Raw genomic sequence first — 17130 nt, 5'->3', positions numbered from 1 at the left:
AAATCAAACTTCATTCAAAAAATGTCTCAAAATGCTTCGCGTGTTAAGGTTTCACTATTTTGGGATGGAGATATCGTCGAGGACAATTACTCCATTCGTTATAGTATCAAACCAAAAGCCCATGTTAAATTTCCAACAACTTTAAGTTATGAAACACTAGTCAGTTACTTGCACGAAAGAATGAAAACTACCCACCGAGTTTGGAATCTCAATAATCGCGTATATCCACAAACAATATCAAACGGTGTAGTGCGTTATGGCATGCACAATATCAACGATGATGAATCTTTGAGTGATTATTTGGGATCGGGAAGAATATCGTGATTTAGTATTCATTAATGTTCTTGAGATGTATGTTGAAAAGATACCTCGGGAACAAGTCCCTCAAGTCCCCCTATTCATGGTAACACTTATGGGGACTTTAGTTCTTATGGAGACATTTTGAGTGGTCAAGTGCCGCTGGAAAATCTAAGCCAGCAATTTAATCACGCTCACAATGCAAATTGGTAAATATGGTTTTTTATATTATTATTATATGTAGTAGCATGTGTTTGTTGTATTTAATTGGTAAATAACCAGTTTTCAAATCTTTATAAGAACTATTCTCAAAACTCACCAAATGGTACCAAATATGGATGTTGGTCAATCCTCTCGTTCGGTGGAGTTGATCATTCTCCACACCATGACGTTGCTTATGAACAAATGTGAAGTTCATCACCTTCATATTAAATTATCTATATATATGTATGATGTTGGTATTTAAAATATGTTACTTTTCATGTAGGAGGATGAATACACTTAATAATGAAGATTTTCCTAATTATTATGAGTCATCATCAAGTGATGACGATGAAATAGCTAATAATGCAGAGGTAACCGATGATGAAGACGATGATGATGTTCAAGTTGGTATGACCAACAATATTCCTCAAAGCCAAAACCAACAAGAACCAATGCACCACCACGTACCACCACCGATGGCTGAAAACCCAACTTCTGAAAGCCCAATTCAGTGGCATTCTAACAATATCCCTTATCTTGATAGCCTGCAGGGTATGGATTGAACCTAAGGATCTCAACAAAGATCGATGCTACCTTGCAAAGGGAATGTTGTTCGCATCCAAAAAAGCTTTGCAACGGGCTGTCAAAATTTATTGTTTTAAGGACATGAGAGAGTTTAAGGTTGATCACCAACCTCAAAGATATGGAGGCTAGTTTGTAGGCAGCGGTATCAAGGTTGTGAGTGGTTGCTTGGGGAATTGTTAAGCCTTGATGGTATGTGGGCTATCACAAAATTCCGCGAAAGACACACTTGTGATATGGAAGAAAATCGAGCGCATCATTATAATTTAGATACAAACATGATTGCTCAAGTGTTACTTAAAGACATTGCGAAAACGCCAAGGTAACTTATCCTACCTAGTACATTATATGTCTTATATCAATTGAAAGATTATTACTAAATATGGTTTGTTTTAACTTGGTGTTCCCCATTAAAGATTGTATTCGAAACGTTCAAGATATATAGTAAAACTATAAGCAATGTAGGGATTTCGGCGTAGACGCGCTTTTGAGATGGTCTTTGAAAATTGGCATACTTCTTTTCGATCGCCAAGGTATATGGCAGCTCTACAACATTTTAATCGGGTACTGTTGTAGAGTGGCGACTTATAGAGGGTAAGATCTTCAACTTCGTATTTTGGACATTCAAACCATGCATTGATGGTTTTGCTCACGTAACCGACCTTGTTGATATCCATAGATGGTACGTACGTATATGGTGCCTACGACATCAAGCTACTAATTGCAATAGGAATGGATGCCAATGGGTCAATATTTCTCTTGCTTTCGCAATTGCCGCTAACGAGAGCAACGACACATGGGGGATCTTTTGACCCATTTGAAAACTCATGTTATTAAGGATCGTACCGGATATGCGTCTTTGTCGATCGTCATAAAGGCATATTGCACAATATGGATAATTTACCGGGTGGCAGCCTCCCTTTGCTTACCATCGCTATTGTTTAAGGCACTTGAAGGCGAATTTGCAATCAACGTTTCATAATGGCACTCTAAACAAATTGATGTGGGGTCACGATGGAGCATCAACAACGAAAATGGGCCGCAAAAATGGATCCGATGAAGGTCGGTGAGTGAACCCGCATACGTTTGGTTGATGAAGCTCGAGGTTGAAAAATGGACGAAAAACTGGCCGACGGAGGAAAAAGATGGGGCATGCTCACAACAAACAGCTCGCAGTCTTTCAATGGCTTGTCGAAATCGCTCGAGGACTACCTCGTCACCGCAATGGTGAGAATGACTTTCAAGGAGGTGGTGGAGCGATTTGTTGTTAGGACAAGGCAAAGCGTAGCGATATTAGCCGACGAAGGGACATGGATGCCAAAGCCCTTCAAAACTATGGAGCATTATAGACAAAAATGTGAGCGTCACCAAATGACCGAGTATGACCCAATTCAACATGTGTATGAAGTTAGGACGGGTTATTATAACGGTAAGGGTGGAAACGTGCATACCGTTTATGAGGCAACAAGAACATGCACTTGTGGTAAGTGGCAAACGTACCACACGCCGTGTTCTCATGCTGTCAAGTGCTTCGATAGAATGAGAAAAACGGTAACAAATTATGTGGCGGGGGAATACAAGGTCCACAGTTACCTTAGAGCATATTCCGGCCAATTCCACCCACTTGGTAATGAAGCTTATTGGTCAAACGAGCCGTTTTCGATGGTTGCTAACAAGGATTACATTAGAAAATTGGGCATTAACTCACGGAGTCGTAGACCCAATCAAATGGATGTTAGTGAAAGAACTTACTCTCGCAAGTGCTCTATATGCAAGCAATATGGCCATGACAAGCGTTCATGTGGGCAACAAGGCCGTGGTAGTACAAGCACGTCTCGAAAAGTACTAGAGCCTCTAGAACTTGAAGATTGTATTGTTATTGTAATTTATTATTGTATTGCTTTGAATTAGTATTGTAATTAAATGAAATGAATTATTTTTTAATTAGTATAAACCCTCGTATTGGATGAATTATTATTAAAACACTTAAATCAAAACCCTATAAATATTACAAGTTTCAAAACTTACTTCGGGGCACTTTAGAACCCCTAAAACGACGATCCAAACATTTAGGTGGACTTGATGTAATGAGTGCCGACATTATTGTACGCAAAAAAAAAAAAAATATTAATTTTTATATAAAATATTGATATTTTGGTATTTTAAAACATGACTAATCTTTGCCCAAAGTATGGAAAAAAACGTGATTGGAATGGTAACGCAAAAAAAAAAAAAAAAAAAAAAAAAGAAGAAGCCTCAACATTAACGCACAAAATTAGTGCGTGATACCAATATTCTCTTTTGTTTTTGGTCACCCCATTCACGCACAAAATTCGTGCGTAAGAAAGGCCAAAACCGTGTTTTTGAGTTTGGTCCTTTCACGCACGAATTTCGTGCGTGAATACTACTTATGTTCTTTTTTTTTTTTGTACTAGTTTGGTTCAACTTTTTATTTTTTGTACTACTTAAGTCGCGGATTCTTTGTTTTTATGTGATTGAATTTATGTGTCCAAAAGAGAAAAAATGACAAAAATGGTTTCTTAAGTTTGGGAATAGGTGTAACATGCTCTCTTATGTTTGTGAGTTGGTTCTTTAAATTTGCCAAAAGTTAATGTTTTTGGTCTCTCTCAAAAATATTTAACAACTCCATCTGTTAGATTTGATGAAAACTGTGAAATTTTTTTTTATCAAAAACACTAGGAATGTTCTATCAGATCCAAGAAATTACAACACAAAGAACTGTACTAAACCCCCAAAATAGCAGAAATTGCACATAGAAAACTGTAGCTGATTCTTGAAAGAGAAAAAAAAATAGAAATTGCAAAAAAAAAAAAAAAAAAAAAATGTATTTTTAAATGTGAGTTCCCGCTAATCTTTTTCTATCTACAATTTATGTCAAGTCTAACAAACTTAAATATGTTAAATATTTGATAGAGACCAAAATGGTTAACTTTTGACAAACTTAAAGGACCAACTCCCAAACATAAGGGACCATTTCGAACCTACTCCCAAACATAGAGGACCATTTTTGTCATTTTCTCTATCCTAAAGATATAAAATTGTATTTTTCTGAAATCGAATTACATTTCGTGTTTCATTTGGATACGTATTTTGTGTTATTACAATTATTTCAATTTTGTAAGGAAGTAATAAATTTAGTCAAGAACTTCGGAGCAAGTACGATTTTTTTCGAATCTTTAGTTCGAAAATAAGGAAATCAGTAATTCGTGTTATAGATTTGAGATCTAATGGGAAAATATAAAATAAGAATATGTAGGAAGCACTGCAGAACCGAATATGAAGATAAAAAAGGATAAGGTAGAAGGAATAGGTGGGATAATTATCTTATTAAGACTACTAGTTTGAAAGAATGAGACAATCAAGACTTGTAATTAATTTACTACGAATACTTTGTTCCAAGAGATTACACATGATCAACATTGATTTTCTTTTTTTATTGGACATCAGAAAGGGTATGTGGTAGATATATCTATAGTTTCACTAGTTTCAATTCAACACACCAGGGCATGGTTATGGTACGAAGAACATAAAAAGAAAGATTGTGTTAGAGTTATGTTTAACTTATAATTTTCTTTCAAATATTTTAGAAAAAGATTATGGAACCTAAGCCCCGTACGTGGAGGTTTACATCTCGCTAGATCTCTTTTAGAACATAGTTCAAACAAGTCAGGCAATTTTGTATTGCTTTCCAACTACTTGAAATCTACTATTCGTATTCGGAGTATATACTTCACATTTCACATTGGTTTCATACAGTAGAGAGGAACTTTAGAAAGGTCAACGTGATAGTGAAAGTCAAGAACTCAAAATGGACTAAGGTGTAGGTGGGCTACATCAAGACAGTGGGCCCTAGGAGGTATAGTGAAAGTTGCTCCTTGCAATTGCAATTTGCACGCTGCCCAATTAGACCTCTAGCGTTCTTCTGTTGAACAAACATATGATTGAAAGTTTGAAACATATAGAATTGTAAATTAAGGCAAGCAAATGCCTTATGGGACCCTATTTACAATTCATATTGATTGGAGAGGCCTAGTTATGATTTCAACTTTATAGATTTTGAGTTTTAAAACAATAATTTTAAGTGTTAATAATTGTTCTAAATTTTATATGAATACATATTTAATGAATTTATTAACACAAGTGCACTATCCAAGGAAAAGTAAATGAATTCGACCAAATCCGTATCTCGATTTCTTCCTCCGCCCCTGATTGATTGTTTAATCCTTTCATCTTTGTATTTAAATCATTAGAGAAAACATATTTAAAAACAAGCTATGCGCTCTGCTCCTTTTCGTTTTTTACCGGACCAATTACTTTACTTTTTTGTTGTTGATAAAGAGATAGTAAGATTTAGATTCAACATCTTTGTAATCATCTCATCTAAAAGTTTACATATTGGATAGAATACACTATTAGTTAGTTTTGTAACTTGAAAAACTGAATATAAAAAGCTAGTTGAAATTACAATTAGCCTCAAACAATTAAAAATAAACAAACTTGTTGACAATGATAATTGTTTTTGCTAAATGTAGGGTATAAACAAAGTGTTCACATATTTTAGACATCTACTAATAAGAAATAAGAATAAAGATAAAACTAATTACTATAAGTGATCGTTGATTGAGAAACAATCATTTATCAATCATCTTTCTTATCGCCCAACTTGCAATCATCTTTCTTCTTGCCCAATTTGCAAGGAGAAGTTTCCACTTTGAATAATGTCAACCTGATCTGGCTTTGATGTCACGTTTATTTAATTTGACTAATCTAATGGGATAACTAACTGGGTTTCTTTTCTGCTTTGTCAATATACGTCCGAAAGTATGTGCATGGATGCGATCTGTCATTTTAAGATCGTTATTATTGTCATTATCTTTTATCTGGAATGTAGCTCAATACGTTAAGTGGTTATACTTACTGGTGGCTTTTGTCTGAAATGAATAGTATTATGAATGCGAAACAGAATAAAATTTAGTACTATATTAGTTTTTTAAAATATTAAACTATTATTAGATAAAATTTTGAGAAAAAAGTTGTGAAGTAGGTCAATCTACTCAACCTTATAAAACGTAAAAATAGAGGAAACAAATATCCTCTTTAAATATACGTATTAACTATTAAGTAACTTTGAAGATATATATATATATATATATTTTGGTTCTCTTTATCTTCGTCTAGTCGAGTCCCAGTCTCCCAGAGGACATTTTTTGTTCTATTTATCTTCGTATAGTCAAGTCCTAGAAGACATTATACATTTATCGAAGAATTCAAATTAAGTTGATTGAGATTCGTTAATCCAATGTTACACTTGTTTTTATCGATCACTTGCACTATAGCTAGTCATGAAATAGTCCAAGTCGTTAAGTTGGTCATTCGTCTAATCCACTTTTGTTGAGTCTTTTGACGTTTTTCTTCAACATCAATTATAGAAGCAGTGTTTTAATAACAGTAATCTCCATTGTTCAGATACATATTCATATTCTACTTGTTCCAATAGACCTTTGTTTTTGAAAAATCAGAAGAAGAGTTAACACCCATCCAAACTTCAAATCATACACATGCAAAACGAGGTCGTGATTAGATAGCAGCTTGTGCATTTAGGGATAAATTAAACTAATATTAAAGCATGATCAACAGAAGCCATAATTGACTTTTATGCATGCATCTTGGTGCTGGATTTGAACTGATGAAGTTGGGACCGCAAATTAAATCTTGCACCTAAGAGTCCGTTTGGATTGGCTTTATGTTCGTTTTCGAACTTTTGAGTGTTTGATTGAATTTATAAGCCATTTTGCGTCTTAAAATAAGCCTCAAAAAATAATTAGGCTCATTTGGCTTAGTTTATCTAAAATCTATATCAAAACAAATTTATAAGCCAAAAAAAATAAGTTGGGCTACCCTAACTTTTTTTTTTTATTCGCTTATAAGTTGTTTTCGAGTTTTTATGTTCGTTTTTTTTTAAGCTCATCCAAACAGCCTCTAAGTCTCATTTTGCATTTTTTTTGTGCGGATTTCCCTTCAAAAGCACTAGTCTTTAAGTTTTGCCCCTTAAATTGGTGGTCTTTAAGCTATTCCTGCAAGCCCTTTGTTTTCCTTTTGAACCTCGTCACTAAAAATTAAAAAAGAATTCGCAAGGCATAAGTTGGGATTTTCAAGGCAGAGTTTTGCATGCCTCAGGCAGAATTTTGAATGCAAACTCTACATGCAAGCAGAGTTTTGCATGCAAAACTCTACGGCATAGTTTCAGTTTGCAAAACTCTACCTGCAGGCATACAAAACTCTACCTGCAGGTAGAGTTTGAAACTCTGCCTGAGGTAGAGTTTTGCATTCAAAACTCTGTCTGAGGCTTAAATTTGGCCCAAATTTGCCTAACTTGCTACAAACTCTGCCTTGCGATTTTTTTTTTTTTACTGAGCCGAGGTTCAAATCCCAAATCTCATAGTATTAAGCGAAGGACAAATATTAAATACCACCAATTTAATGGGCAAAAATTAAAGACCACCCCAAAATAAGGGCATTCCTGCGAATTGCCCCTCATTTTGGCCTAATTAACGTAACCTTTTACATGGACAAATAGCTAACATACATGCTTGAAGAGGTTTAGTCTCGATCCAACTCATTTAGAAGTGGGTTTTGGTTCAAATTTTTGGGGAAAAAAATGTTTGCATTTTTTCCTAATCCTTGCAAAATTTATTTTTCAACCAAACATAAAATGAAGAATCCACTTTGATTACTGTTTCAGTGTTTGGTAAAAGCTTATAACTTTTTCCTTCTTTTGGGAGAAAAAAAAAAAGCTTTTCTTTCTTGATGTCTGGTTGAATTTCTTTTTATAAAAGGGTCATTTTTTTTTGCAAAAACCTATTCTTCAAAATTTCCGAGAAAACACCATTAAATCTGGAATCTTTTTTTTTTTTTTGCACGGATTGCCCTTCATTTGGGATGGTCTTTAATTTTTGCCCTTCAAATTGGTGGTCTTTAAATATTGCCCTTCGCCTAATACCCTGAAGTTGTGGGTTCAAACCCCAGCTCAGTTAAAAAACAAAGAAATCGCAAGCCAAAATTTCGCGCAAATTCCGCATGAGGCAGAATTTTGCAAATCGCTACGCAAATTCTCGCATTTAGCCTTGAAATGCAATTTGCATGGGCTGAAATTCTGCCTGTGCCCATGCAAATTCTGCCTGAAGGAAAAATTTTAAAGACCACAATTTTTAAGGGTAAAAATTAAAGACCACCTCCAGCGAAGGGCAATCCTGCAAATTGCCCAATCTTTTTCCTTGGCCACCATGGGCTAGTATTTTTACAGGCCTCTGGCCTTCTCTAACATGTATTGGGCTCCACCTCATTCAACTAGCACTCCTGTTTTAAGATGTCTTCATCAGCTCAGCTGGAATATCATATATACCAAAAAATCCAAGAAAAAAAGTTGCACAAATTTTATTTCTTTTTAGTAAATTGTGAAGCTTCTTTTGGTCAAAGGTTTTCTGTTCCTTTTACATTTGGGCTCCAATATTAGTCGTACATGTTATATGCGGATTTCTAGCAGTGACAGATACTTTGATTTTTTTTTCTTTCCAAAATTTAAAGACTGGTGATAACGCCTATATGTTTAGACCTTTATCCAACTTTGTGATAAGATTTTTCTATGTGAGCATAAAAGTTATTTCATTGAAAACTATTTAAAAAGAACAACCAATAAAATTACCCCTTTGTCTGAAAAATAAACCTTTGGACACGTGTGGTTTCCATTTTGAAACATATTGAATACTGGAGTAATTTAACTTAATAAATCCTGACCATGGACGTGTAGAAAATTCTTAAATGAAATAAGATAATGAAAGCCCGTGCTAGCACGGCCTCAATATAAAAAATAATATCATACTTTTCTTTTTAATCTATCAAAAAAATAATGATATATTTTTATATTTAGAAATCATTTAACGTGAAACTTCCCCTTTTACCTTTGATGAAATGATTTAAATCCACACAAATATCTATGACTTCTTTTAGACCACAAGTTTCAAAGATTTTTTTTTTTTAATTTCGTGTCTAGTCAAACTATGTCACATAAATTAGGACAGAGAGAGTACCTTTTAGTAATATAATTATAATTTTTTTTTTATAGAAAGTATTATAATTCAATTAATTGAAAATATCAATAAATTATTTCTTACCCACTTCTCCCATATATGACTTTCCGGTTTGTTCTTCAATTGAAAGATTTGAAATACACCTTCTCCTACCGAGTTTCATGCCATCATCTATTTCTACTCAACAACACTGAAAAACGCTTTCATGTGTTAGCATCTATTGTAGTCTTAAATTTTTAAGTATATGTGTATAAGTTTTTTGACCGTTTATATTTTGTCTTCTTGATGTTATTCCTCATTATTTGTGTGAGACGTATGTGTCTAAAATTAGTACATTTTTATCCTTACCCAAAGGTATAAGTTTTAAATCTTTTGGTTTTATGCCTTCTTTAGCGGTTTTTGTGTTTAATTTAAATCGTTATTTTTTCGAATTTTCTTCTTTTAAATTTTTCTCAAAGCATACCTTTACCATTTTCTGAACTTATTATCATTATTTAAATGTCCTTTATTTTTTTTTGCAATTGTCTCCTACTTCTTCTCGCGGATCCATCTTATTTTTTTTTTAACTATTAACTATTATAGAAGAGTGGGTTGATGACCAAACCCACTCTTCTATAATAGTAAAAAAATGCCAAACTTCTCTTTCTCTTTTTTCAACTGTTCAGTATCTAAAATTTACTTACCCGACTAATTTGAATTCATATCGAACAGGACTATTAAGAAATGGTAAAGCGCTCCATACCGAAAGATTCATCATTCTGGTTAAGAGTAAATGAATATTCCTTCATACCCTCGGTGGTAAACGGCAAAACTTATGAACTGGTGATTCTGAACCTCGGGTCTATATAGGGACGGGCAAATACGATTCGACATCAGCCAAAAACATGGGCCAGATACCAAATCAGCCCAGTCAACTAGACTAATCATTCAGGCATGACTAAGATTTTGTGATCTTCTTCTTCAAGCTTGAGGGTCATTTGCAGTTTTGGCCCTATTTTGTACTAGTCTTTAATTTTGCCCTCAAGAGAAATAACTTTTTTGCTGGGTATAAGTTTATAATTTCGCATCATCATAGCTACATGGTTACAAGTTATGTACCACATCCTTAAACCAAGAATTTATGTCCCAGCTAGACATAAATTCAGTTTAAAAGGACAAAACTTAAAGACCAGCCCATTTGAAGGGAAACCATGCAATTGGACAATTCGCACAATTGCCCCTATTTGGACTGGTCTTTAATTTTGCCCTTCGCCTAAAAATTAATTTAAAATATCCGAGTGTTTTAATTCGAACCTAGCTTCAAAAAAAAATTCGCAAGCGCAAGTTATGCCTTGTTAAAATGTTACAGTAACTTAGTTATGCCTTCAGGCAAAAGTCATGCCTTAACTAAGTTTTGTCTTATAAATACTTTTTACGAACTAAGAAGTAATGACATTCTACCTATAACAACAATGACATTCAAGATAGCGGTACACTCTTTGTAAAATTACCTTTTTACAACAGTCATACTCAAATATTGTGTAATCATATTTTGTAAGAAATATAATATTATGTATAAAAATAAAAAACTATTGTTAGAGTCAATTGTTACTTGAGGTGAGGTAGAAGAGTCGATTGTTAAGCTCTCAGACAGTCTACAAGATAAAGCTATTGAATTCCCTTTTACTGAAAGTTTGGATAAAATTCTTCATCAATTCAAGCTTAATATTATCATTAAGAGACTGGAATTTACGAAATAACCTACAATTATAAAATTGTTACGTCAAACTTGAAATATTTAAATTCTCAACTAATTTCAAATGCATATGTTCCTTAGATTTTAATTCTTTATCGGTATGGTACAACTAGTTATTGATTTATTAGTAATTTATTAATCTTTTCATTTTTTTAATTAATGTGATATGAAAGTCAATGGGATTTTGAAATTAACAAATATATTGTTTTCGTTTATATGTAACATATAAAGTAAATAAAAATAATTGTTTGCGTACTTTTATTTATAACAGCTAAAATGAGATCTAAACATCAAATGCCAGTATACATACATAACAACGCCTTCCTATAACAATCATGAAATTTCATGGACAAACGCTGCCATTATAGAGAGGTTTGACTGTATAAACATTGTTACATGTAATCACTTTTTAAGTGACCTGATTGGTTTAAATTTCACACCATCAATACTTAAAACTTTTATTTTTTATTTTTTTTATTTTGGGTATAATGCTCGCAAGATAAGACTCTGTACTTTGGAACATCTTCTGGCGTTATTTTATTTCTCTCTGCAGAATTCACTTTATCTGGTAGAGATCACTCGGCTTTTATCAAGCTTCATATTCTTCAAAATCTTGTAAATCTCATCCAATTTCTCTCCTTCTTCTTTGAGGACAACAAGTATCTGTTTCCGGTCTCTTAATGTTTGCATTAAGCCATGAACTTCAAAGAACTTCATTGAAGATTTTTCAAGATCCGCCAATTTCTTAGAATAGTACCATCTTTTACACACATTGTAACGTTTGATTTTCGCGCTTTTACGAACAAGTTTCTCACCTTCTTCTAACCGCTTCTTGAATATCTCAACCTCTGATTCTCTTCCTTCCAAGGCTCTGTTCAGTCTCTCTATATCCTCAAGCACAGGCTTAATTGACAGTAAAGTCGAATTTAATCGTTGGAAGTTGGAATCGTAACAGATAGAAGTTTTTCTAGCTTGTATCATTGATTCGGATAACATTCTGAATGCTTGTCCCAAAGCTGCACCAACGATGAGATTCCCTGCCATTACAACGTGTCTATATATATAGTTTGAAAAATGGCTAATTGAAGACGTTTTGTTTGACAGTATTAATGTGAAAGCGTGTATGGTCGTCAAGGAGATTATGTTATCAATGTTGAAGCTGTTTCTCGGGTTGTTCGACGGTTTATTTTGTTGGAAAACACTTGAGTTTTCTGTGAAACAGAAGAGAAATCAGTTTGAAGGTTCTTGTTTGTTGGATAGTTGACATTCTTTTCTTAATTTTACGTGTTTGCCATTCATTAGTTACTAATATTTTTAGACATGCCTTTTATCTATTTTTTATTTAGGGGAAACAACACAAAACACCCCTAGAACCTAAACTAATTACCTGTTTATGCTCCCACTTAAACTAATCACTGCCAATACCTTTTTGCATAAAATATTTACCCGATCACCCTTCCACGGACTAAGCCGGAATTGCGACTGAGGAAACAGGTCCTTGACTCCTTTCTCACCTCTGTTTTCTTTATTTTTTGTTTCTCTTTCTCTTAATTTCTTTTTGTCTTTTTTTGGTTACTTTCTCCTTCTTCTTCTTCTTCTTCTTCTTTTTTTTTTTTTAAGATAAAAAATACTATACTTATTTTTAGACTAATAAAAGGTGTAAAAAATTAATAAATTTAACTACAACAAGAAGTAATTAAGAAATACTAAAGTCACTAGCTTATTTATTAAATCTAAATTAACAAACATATTTTCTGTTTTTTTTTTTTTTGCATATGCAAAGAAAATTTATATCTAAAATATGCGTCTATTTTTCTATAATCGTTTCTCAAGTAAAATTTGTTAAAAATAATATAAAAATTAAAATATCAAAATGAGCAGGTTATACATGATATGCATTCACAAGATATAATGAATCAAAGTTGGTATCAAAAAGGGTGCCTCTTTTTTTGAAGGAATGAAATGTCATCCTATGGTATATCGAGCTGTATGTAGAGTTTTAACTTTTTTTTGAAAGAATGAACAAGTCCTCTATGATACTTTGTCAGTATATGATATATACCATGTGAATATTATAAAGGATTTTTTTTCTTTTGTTTTTATTTTTTATTTTTGAGGAATGAATTATTGTTTACATAATTTACCCGTCAGTATATCTGTATATCTATATAGCTATCATAACAGATGAAAGCTCTTTTTTTTAAAGGAATAAATCAATCCTCTATGATGTTCACGAGTATATGTATATATCATCATGCAGGTGATCCATCATATGACATCACACCCCGACCTTACTAAAGGCGTGATGGCACCCGACCCCGCATTCTAACCGAGCGAACCCGCTATCTCTTATTACATCTGTCTCTTTAGATTCTTAAATCAATCAAGGTAAAATACACTTAGTAAAATTTTCAAAAAAATCCTTTGTCGTTTCCAATTAAACACACCGTAAAACATATAATTAGAACATAATGTATAATAAAAACACATCGGCTAGTAACCATTTTCAAGACCGACACACTATACCCACGACTCTGCTCGCAAAGCCTCGAACTCGAACATGACATCCTAGCATGGGACTCTCGACCCGCGAGTCTCGAGCAAATGGAGATGCTAACTAATGAACATCTTATAATGGCTTCGATAAATACAGGTGTCTGCTGTGGCATGAAACGCGGCCCGAAGAAATAGGTGGGCATTGACATTGTCATACAAGTATGTAAGGCATGAATAGTAACATAATAGGAGATATAGCTATATAGTAGCAACATAGTAAAAATCGTACCTACGAGTCATCACATTTGTAAAAAGTAGTCCGTACATACGAGTGCCTCTTGGGCGGAGTCATGCATGCCATCGTTACTCTTTAATAAATCCATAGCTCGTCCGAATCACGTAACATCATTAGCTCGCGTCCGGCCTCCCGCGTCCCGGGTAATCATCTCGTGCGCCACGCAGCTGGGATCGTGCCGCTCAAATAGGAGTGTAATCATATGCCGCCACCACTGCACCGTAGTGGTGGTCGTGTCCCGCCTTCAGGCCGTTGTAGTCATGTGCACGCCCACTACGCTTGCACCGAGCGGCGTGTCAGCGCCCCGCCCCTGTGCCGTTGCAACCTCCATCATAAGCATGCATTGGAGCCCCGATCTTAAAAGCTATAACTTTATCGAGCGACGTAAGTCCGAAACCTCCGATTCATTACGGGATTAATCATCGCGACTTTATACTCACCTTGAAGGGACTATCAACATAAGTGCGAGACTATCGGAGAGTAACATGCGAGGAAGCATAAAAAGATCATAAGACATCGTTCGATAATTTGGAATCTTTAAAATAGTCATTATCCAAAAATAAACCTAACATTTCATATCGTCGTATTCATGGTAAGAACATATCCTTGACATATTCATCATAGACGTTTTCTCTACATCCCAGATCATCATTGTCATCATAGAATCATAGTCGCTGTTTTAATCATAAAACTTTCAAAAATCGTAAAACTTGATTTTCGGAGAAAAATGAATATCAGAAAGCGATTACAAAAAAAAAAAACTTTTAAGAAGGAAGTTATACTGGAACCATTACTTCTAACTTCTTGAAATGCAGAACGTTATGAAGCATTTATAAAATCTACATGCGAATCATGCCATAGAAAGAAAAGGTGACGCAGCCTTAACATACCGCGCGCGCCTTACTAGCTACTATTCGTCCAAACTTGTTGCCGCTAGTCTACATTCAAGACGATTGACCTGATAATTAGATTCATTACCGCGTACTTGTCTTAGCCTTTCAAATACATTTACTTACTGCTTGCCGAATTTTAAAGCAGCATCTCCCCTATAAATATACCGTCCCCGAGAGTCTATCTCAGCCCAATTTTTTTTTAATTAACAACAATCCGGGAATTCAACGGCCAAACTATCAACAATACCAACAAGTATTCTAGAAACACTTCAATAACCAATTCAATCCAACTCAATTTAATTCAATTCAATTCAATTCAATTCACATAATCTTCTAGCAACTCAATCAACCTACTACTTTATCCGAAACCTTCAACTTCAACGACAACCAGCAGATGTATTCACAATCATTCGTATGCATTAACTTCAACAACAACCTTCATTACACGTTACATGATCCATATCGACAACAACTAATGTCAAATTACATCAATTTACACTTTGCTTCCAAAACATCTATTTGACCATGTCGCTTACCCATTTTCATGCATTTACACCATCTCTCGTACACTACAATAACGACATAAGACTAAGTAAAACTTATTCATTCAATCCTTCCTCACACAATGCGCCGCACACACACACACGCCAATCGTACACCTGCACCACAACAACATCATACGAAATTTTCAAGAACCTTTATCCGTTTCTTTATATTATTCTGACAACAACTTACATGCTTACATACACTAAATCCGTCTTTCTATACAATACATTACATGTATAATCAAACACCACATACACACACTACAACTCACACCTCATTCTCCATATTCTTCATTATTTTCACTCATTTTTATATATTACAATAGTACAAACATTCATAACATATAAAAAAGAAAATGGATTCTACCTCCTTCCTTGATCCTTCACTTGGCAAGAATTTCTAACTTGCACTACCAATACTTTTCTTACTCCAACAACCCCTCCGTGTGTTGTAGTCCTTCCTTTTAGTAGATAGGCTAGAAGAAATAAATTTTTCTTGGACAATTTCTTGCTTCCAAATTTTGGCCACCATGGCCGAATGCTTTTTTTTTTTTCTCTCTTTCTTTCTTTCTTTCTCTCCACTCTATCAAATTAAAATATGAACACACATATATATATATAGCCCCCAGGCATGTGAGAGGCACATGCCCACTCCTCCACTTCTTTCTTTTCTAGATTTTTCTTTCTTTTTCTTGAATCTTTTCTAAAATAAAAGATGACTCATTTTGGTCATCCTTTTTCATTCTTTTGTCTTCACATGGCTAATATGGCCCCTTTTTGGAACTTTCTTGAATTTCTTATGAAATGACATTTTACCCCTAGCCTTTTTAAACATTTCCATGAACTATTTTGCTAATTTTTCCTTTTTTGCCCTCAACCTTTCTCGGTATTCCATATCAACAATATTCCTAAATAATATTAATAACCCACTGCACATTAAAATAGTTTTGAAAAACGTCTTACCTCTTCCACATTCCACGACTTCTTCGAAATGTCAGAAACGAAATACGGGCTATAACAAATACCTTGTCAATATATGATATATGCCGTATTTGGTATCATAGATGATTGAGTTATATTTTTCTTGAAGGATGAACAAGTCCTCTATGATACCTTGTACAAAGATATAATATATGATATATACCATGTGGGTATCATAGAGGATTGATGAGTGTTTTTTTTTAAATTTTTTTAAATGAACTAGTCCTCTATGATACCCTATTTGTATATCGTAGTGGACTGAGTAATATTGTGATGAATCTGTCATCTATGATACGCTATTAGTATAAGATATATACCAGGATGGTATCATAGAGGACTGAGTGTTTTTCTTGAAGGAATGAATTGTCAGTTCTCTATGATACTCTGTCAGTATATGATATACCATGTGGGTATCATAGAGGACTGGGTAGTATTTTTTTTTGAAGGAATGAATCAATCTTCTATGTTACCCTACAATATATGATATATACCACGCGGGTATCATAGAGAATTGAGTTATTTTTTTCTTGAACGGGTGAATTAGTCATCTATGATACCATGTCAATATATGATATATATCAGGTTGATATCATAAAGACTGAGGAGTGTTTTTCTTGAAGAAACAAATCATTCTTCTATGATTTATACCGTCAATATATGATATATACCGTAGGCATCATAAATGACTAGTATGTTGAATGAATCTGCCCATGATCTCATATATGATATACATCGGGTTGGCGTCATGAGGATCGATTTATGAGCTACCGACCCCGTATTTATACCCGTCAAGATATGATATACCATGTGAATATCATAGTGGATTGATTAGTACCTTTTGAAGGAATGAATCAATCTTCTATAATACCCAATCAATATATGATACACCATGTGGGTATCATAGTGGATGAGTCAATATTTTCTTAAAAGGGAAAAAATCTATCTATGATACTACTGTCAAGTATATGATATGTACCATGGAAATATTTTTTAT

The sequence above is a fragment of the Lycium ferocissimum genome, chromosome 2 (assembly GCF_029784015.1).
Source record: "Lycium ferocissimum isolate CSIRO_LF1 chromosome 2, AGI_CSIRO_Lferr_CH_V1, whole genome shotgun sequence".
Lineage (NCBI taxonomy): Eukaryota > Viridiplantae > Streptophyta > Magnoliopsida > Solanales > Solanaceae > Lycium > Lycium ferocissimum.
Note: the sequence above shows the minus strand (reverse complement) of the source record.